Genomic DNA, 7,080 nt, shown 5'->3' on the forward strand with positions numbered 1-7,080 from the left:
TATGTAAATGTGATATTTCAGTTTTTTATTTTTATAAATTTGTAAACCTGTTTTTTGTTTTGTCATTATGGTATATTGTGTGTAGATGTTTTATGAGCTAAAATATAAAATCCCAGAAATGTTCCAAAAGGCTTATTTCTCTCAAATTTTGTGCACAAACTTGTTCACGTCCCTGTTAGTGAACATTTTCCTTTTGCCAAGATAATACATGCACCTGACAGATGTGGCATATCAAGAAGCTGATTAAACAGCATGATCATTACACAGTTGCACCTTGTGCTGGGGACAACAAAATGACACTTTATAATGTGCAGCTTTGTCACACAACCCAATGCCACAGTGGGATCAAGTTTTGCGGTAGTGTGCAATTGGCATGCTGACTGCAGCAATGTCCACCAGAGCTGTTGCCAGTAATTAAATGTTAATTTCTCTACCATAAGCTGCCTCCAATGTCATTTTACAGAATTTGGCAGTATGTCCCTTTTGTGGGGAAAACCCCATTCTGGTTGGCTGGACCTGGCTCCTCAGTGGGTGGGCCTTTGCCCTCCCAGGCCCATCCATGGCTGTGCCCTGGCCAGTCATGTGAAATCCATAGATTTTGGACTTATTTATTTCAGTTGACTGATTTCCTTATATGAACTGTAACTCAGTAAAATCTTTTAAATGTTTGCATGTTGTGTTTATAGTTTTGTTCAGTATAGTTTGCAGCTCAAACCGTTCAGACTTTACAGTTGTTGTTGTGAGAAGAACCGTTTTCAGGTTCTACCCTTGTCTCACAAACACTGCTCTAGTTCAGCACCCTTCAATTGCACAGGTTAATGGCTGGTATCGGTGGATGCAGAAGAAATGGACAAATCCAATGCAAAATCATCAGGCTAGTTAGTCCTGAGGCATGGTTCTAGGGCTCAGGTCCTCCGGGAGAGGAGGGAGAGAGAATTAGAGGGAGCATACATAAATTCACACAGGACACCAGATAAGACAGGAGAATCACATAATGTTTAAAAGGGGTTAGAAGCACTAAATCACTCAGGCGTGAAAGTGGGACTCGAGGTTAATGTCTTAAGTTGTAAGTCAAGACCTCTTAAGGATCTGCCCCCTTTTTCAATTTTCACCTAAAATGACATTACCCATATCTAACTGCCTGTTGCTCAGGACCTGAAGCAAGGATATGCATATTCTTGATACCATTTGAAAGGAAACCCTTTGAAGTTTGTGGAAATGTTAAATTAATGTAGGAAAACATAACACATTAGATCTGGTAAAAGATAATACAAAGAAAAAACAATGCATTTTTTAAAATGTATTTTGTACCATGATCTTTGAAATGCAGCCCAGGCACAATTTAGACTTTGGCCACTAGATGGCAACAGTGTATGTGCAACGTTTTAGACTGATCCAATGAGCCATTGCATATCTGTTCAAAATGTTGTATCAAGACTGCCCAAATGTGCCTAATGGGTTTATTCATACATTTTCAAGTTCATAATTGTGCACTCTCCTCAAACAATGGCATGGTATTCTTTCCCTGTAATAGCTACCCTAAATTGGACAGTGCAGTTAGATTAACAAGAATTTAAGCTTTCTGCCCATATCAGATATGTGTATGTCCTGGGATTTTTTGTTTTGTTTCTTACAACCTCATGCTAATCACATTAGCCTACATTAACTCAACTGTCCAGCGGGGGGACACTGATCCTGTACTACCATCCCACCCCACCCTTTTTCTGATGAGCCCTGCACAAAACCTCTCTTGGGGAATTACAAAATTAAAAATAACCTGAGGTTACTTTAATCCTGCTTCACCATCTACCTACAGTAAGAACCCAACAGATACAATCTCTCACACTCATTCATTGTCACTGCCATATTGGATTTCAAATCTGGAACGGTTATAGCCAAAATAGAAGGGGGCTGTACTGTATCCACAGAATTGAAAAACCACAAAAACACTATTTTATTTAAACCCTGAAAGTGAAACGAGCCAATCGACATCACTTCCACAAGTTCCTCCAGAGCCACATTCCATTTCATGACCATCCAAAACCCACTGTGACGAAACAGTAGAAGAAAACAAGAAGAGAGGTGATGAGAAATCATGTAATACATATCTGCTTGATACTTGTTTCAGGGGCCTTATTCATAAAGTGTCTCAGAATAGGAATGCTGATCTAGGATCAGTTCAGCCTTTTAGATCACAAAGAATAAGATTCCATGGACTCCTACTCCCCTCCAATAGCTCTCCATCCAGGGGCGCTGCACTGCGTCTGACCCTGTGTGTCCCTCTGTGTCCCTCTCTGTCTGTCTGTCTGTCTGTCTGTCTGTCTGTCTGTCTGTCTGTCTGTCTGTCTGTCTGTGCGTGCATGCATGCGCGCGCGCGTGCGTGTGTGTGTGTGTGTGTGTGTGTGCACATACACGTAAGACCGTTACCGAAAGTAAGAATGACACAAAGTTGTAGTGTTGATAGTTGTTGTAGTCAGTTGTGGAAAAAGTACCCAATTTTCATAAAGTAAAGATGCCTAACCGATGGACAATAAATTATCTATTCTACTCTGAGATGCTTGATACATATGGCCCCAGGTCAGATTTCAGCCTGGGAGGAAAGGAGCTGATGAAACTGGATGATAACAAGTTTTTATGTATTTATGGTGACTCTGAGTCACCTGGTAAAGACCCATACCTGGAGCTCTCCCTTCCTGTCCCAACCTAAGAGTCTACTCTACAACGTGTACCATGACCCTTTAGAGCTCGCAATTCCTCCTGTGGCATTGCATTGGGGTATTGACTGGAGAAAGTGGAACTATCACCTCATCCTATTCCTTTCTCTGGTCCTATCATGTTTAGATGATAACATTGACCTTTTTGACAAAAAGGCCTCCAATGTGAACTCACTTAAAGGAAAGCGTGTGGGATGTGTCATACATGCAGTATGTACCGTGGGTTGACACCTTTCTCTTATGACCAGGTAATAGGGACAAAAGAGGACTGGGAGGTACTAAACTGTACATATAGGAGTGTATGGAGGCATAGCCATGTTCTCCTGAGAAAAATGGGCCAAAAGCCAGATGTTGAAAGAGTGAGTCAGAGACCAAATGCAGTATTAGTGGTATTAGGCTGTGTGATGTTTTACATTACTGCATAAACTGTGTGTATATCCATACACATGACCTTTGCTCCCTTGTACTTCCTGCTTCTACTATTATTCTGCTACTACAAGCAGCCTGTCATCTGTCTCTCTCCACGTTGTCTGTGTTCATATCAAGGTTCTTAGATTAAGGAGTTTACAGAAAGGTTCCAGTCTGTGTTACTCTCCATAACATTTTGCATTCAATTGCCCATTACAAATTAAATGCAATAGCCGTAAATACCATTCATTAACTGATTATTGCAAATAATAAAAGGAGAAAATAGATCCAAGATTGGTGAATACCACCAAGATTGGTAAATATTCCCAACATTGGTAAATATCAGTATCAACATAAATACCAGAAGCTTATCAGGAACTCACAGAAAATGCACAGAGGACAACAACAATAGGAAGGGTCACCAACATTTACTGTATTGTTGCAACCATGTATTTGTTTGTTGCTGGTTGCGTCACAATTTGTGGTGATCACTGTGGCATCCAGCACAATTGCAAGTTTAATTTTCTTCTCACATTGCAAGACAGCCAAAGTGTGTTGGTCACGGATAGCTAGGAGTGGTGGGTGTGGAGTCAGGCGCAGAGAGCAATGCTTCCAATGCATACGTTTATTAAGCAGGGTCTAGCCAACAAACAGGCAAAATGACCAGTATGTCCCCAAAACCAGGGAAAAATAACAGACGGCAAAATACGTATAAGCAAAACAATTTCACCACTGACAATGAGAATAAGCCCGCACAAAAGCAGGCGGGCCCTGGAAGTTTAAATAGGCCATAATTAACAACAAATAAGTAACAGGTGAAAACAATCAAGACAAAACTAACAGAAAAGAAAAAGGAATCGGTGGCAGCTAATAGACCGCCGAGCGCCGAGTGCCGCCCAAACAGGGAGAGGAGCCACCTTCGGTGGAAGTCGTGACAGTACCCCCCCTGACGCGCGGCTCCCGCAGCGCGACGACCCAGAGGGCGAGGCAGGATGGAGGCGGTGGAAATAACTCAGCAGTGATGGATCCAAGATGTCCTCCACCGGTACCCAGCACCTCTCCTCCGGACCGTACCCCTCCCAATCCACGAGGTACTGCAGGCCCCTCACCCGGCGTCTAGAGTCCAGGATGGAACGTACCGTGTACGCCGGGGGCCCCTCGATGTCCAGAGGGGGCGGAGGGACCTCCGGYACCTYACCTTCCTGCAGGGGACCAGCTACCACCGGCCTGAGGAGAGACACATGAAACGAGGGGTTAATGCGATAGTAAGGAGGGAGCTGTAACCTATAACACACCTCGTTTATCCTCCTCGGGACTTTAAATGGCCCCACACACCGCGGCCCCAGCTTCCGGCAGGGCAGGCGGAGGGGCAGGTTTCGGGTCGAGAGCCATGCCCGGTCCCCCGGTGCGAACACGGGAGCCTCACTGCGGTGGCGGTCAGCGCTCACCTTCTGCCGCCCACCAGCCCGTTTTAGCGATTCCTGGACGGCTCTCCAGGTCTCCTTTGAGCGCTGCACCCACTCCTCCACCGCAGGAGCCTCGGTCTGGCTCTGATGCCACGGTGCCAGGACCGGCTGGTAGCCCAACACGCACTGGAAAGGCGACAGGTTCGTGGAGGAGTGGCGGAGTGTGTTTTGGGCCACCTCCGCCCATGGGACGTACCTCGCCCATTCTCCTGGCAGGTCCTGGCAATACGACCGCAGAAACCTACCCACATCTTGGTTCACTCTCTCCACCTGCCCATTGCTCTCGGGGTGAAAACCCGAGGTCAGGCTGATCGAGACCCCCAGACGCTCCATGATTGCCCTCCAAACCCGGGACGTGAACTGGGGACCCCGATCAGAAACTATGTCCTCAGGCACCCCGTAGTGCCAGAAGACGTGGGTAAACAGGGCCTCCGCAGTCTGCAGGGCCGTAGGGAGACCGGGCAACGGGAGGAGACGGCAGGACTTCGAAAACCGATCCACAACGACCAGGATCGTGGTGTTCCCCTGAGAGGGGGGAAGGTCGGTGAGGAAGTCCACCGACAGATGTGACCAAGGCGGTTGTGGAACGGGGAGGGGCTGTAACTTCCCTCTAGGCAGGTGTCTAGGAGCCTTACTCTGAGCGCACACCGAACAGGAGGAGACATAAAACCTCAAGTCCTTCCCTAAAGTGGGCCACCAGTACTTCCCCCTAAACCCCGCACCATCCTCTCAATTCCCGGATGACCCGGGGAGGGTAGCGTGTGGGCCCACCGGATCAATTTGTCCCGAACACCAAGCGGCACGTACTTCCGGCCCGCTGGACACTGTGGTGGCGTGGGTTCTAACCGTGACGCCCGCTCGATGTCCGCGTCCACCTCCCATACCACCGATCCACCAGACATGAGGCCGGAAGTATGGGAGTAGGATCGGTGGACCGCTCCTCGGTATCATAGAGACGGGACAGCGCGTCGGCCTTAGTGTTAAGGGAACCTGGTCTATAAGAGATGGTGAACCGAAATCTGGTGAAAAACATGGCCCACCTTGCCTGGCGAGGATTCAGTCTCCTCGCTGCCCGGATGTACTCCAGATTATGGTGGTCAGTCCAGAGTAAAGGGTGTTTAGCCCCCTCAAGCCAATGTCTCCACACCTTCAGAGCTTTTACCACAGCCAGCAACTCCCGGTCCCCCACGTCATAGTTTCGCTCCGCCGGACTGAGCTTCCTCGGAAACAAAGCGCAGGGGCAAAGCTTCGGTGGCGTGCCCGAGCGCTGTGATAGCACGGCTCCAACCCCAGCCTCGGACGCGTCCACCTCCACCATGAATGCCAAAGAGTGGTCCGGATGCGCCAATACGGGAGCATCGGTAAACAGCGCTTTCAGACAACTAAACGCTCTGCCCGCCTCCACTGACCACCGCAAACGCACCGCCCCCCCTCTTCAGCAGTGAGGTAATGGGAGCAGCCACCTGGCCAAAACCCCGGATAAACCTACGGTAGTAATTGGCAAACCCTAAGAACCGCTGCACCTGCTTTACCGTGGTCGGAGTCGGCCAATTACGCAGAGATTGCGGAATCCCTAACCTATGAGCGAACCCGTGGCCCATAAAACTCCCAGCTGCACCTAAATCGACTAGCGCCTTATGCTGGGAAGAGGGGGAAAACTCCACATATGACCAACAGGGAGCACTGGGTGAGTCTGGTGCTGACTCACCTGGGGTGTTTCGAGCAGTGCTCTGCCTGCCCTCTCGACTCCCAGACGAGCTCCTCCAGCACCGATCGGCAGTGTGCCCTCTCCGACCACAACTGGTGCAGGAGGAGACTCCTCCTCCAGTTCCCCTAGATGCAGCACCCCCTAACTCCATGGGTGTTGGAGCGGAAGTGCTGGGGGGTGGAACAAACAGGGCCCACTCTGGACGCCCGCGAGCAGCTAGCAGGTTGTCCAGTCGGATTGACATGTCGATGAGTTCATCTAGGGTGAGGGTGGCGTCCCGACAAGCTAGCTCCCTGCGGACGTCCTCCCGGAGGCTACACCGGTAGTGGTCCATCAGGGCCCTGTCGTTCCACCCCGCTCCAGCGGCCAGGGTCCGAAACTCCAGCGCGAAGTCCTGCGCGCTCCTCGTCTCCTGCCTAAGGTGGAACAGCCGTTCACCCGCCGCTCGACCCTCCGGTGGGTGGTCGAACACAGCCCGGAATCGGCGGGTGAACTCAGGGTAGTGGTCCCTCGCTGAGTCTGGACCCTCCCAGACTGCGTTGGCCCACTCCAGGGCTCTGCCCGTCAGGCAGGAGACGAGGACGCTCACACTCTCCTCTCCAGATGGAGTCGGGCGAACGGCAGCCAGGTAAAGCTCTAGCTGGAGCAAGAATCCCTTGCACCCGGCAGCCGTTCCATCGTACTCCCTTGGGGGCGCGAGCCGAAGAGCGTTGGGTCCGGACGCCACCAGAGAAGTTGGTAGCGCAGGCTGAAGAGGAGCTGGAGACGAAGTAGGGAGGCCGCT

The sequence above is a fragment of the Salvelinus sp. IW2-2015 genome, linkage group LG7, assembly GCF_002910315.2.
Source record: "Salvelinus sp. IW2-2015 linkage group LG7, ASM291031v2, whole genome shotgun sequence".
NCBI classification, from domain to species: Eukaryota; Metazoa; Chordata; class Actinopteri; order Salmoniformes; family Salmonidae; genus Salvelinus; species Salvelinus sp. IW2-2015.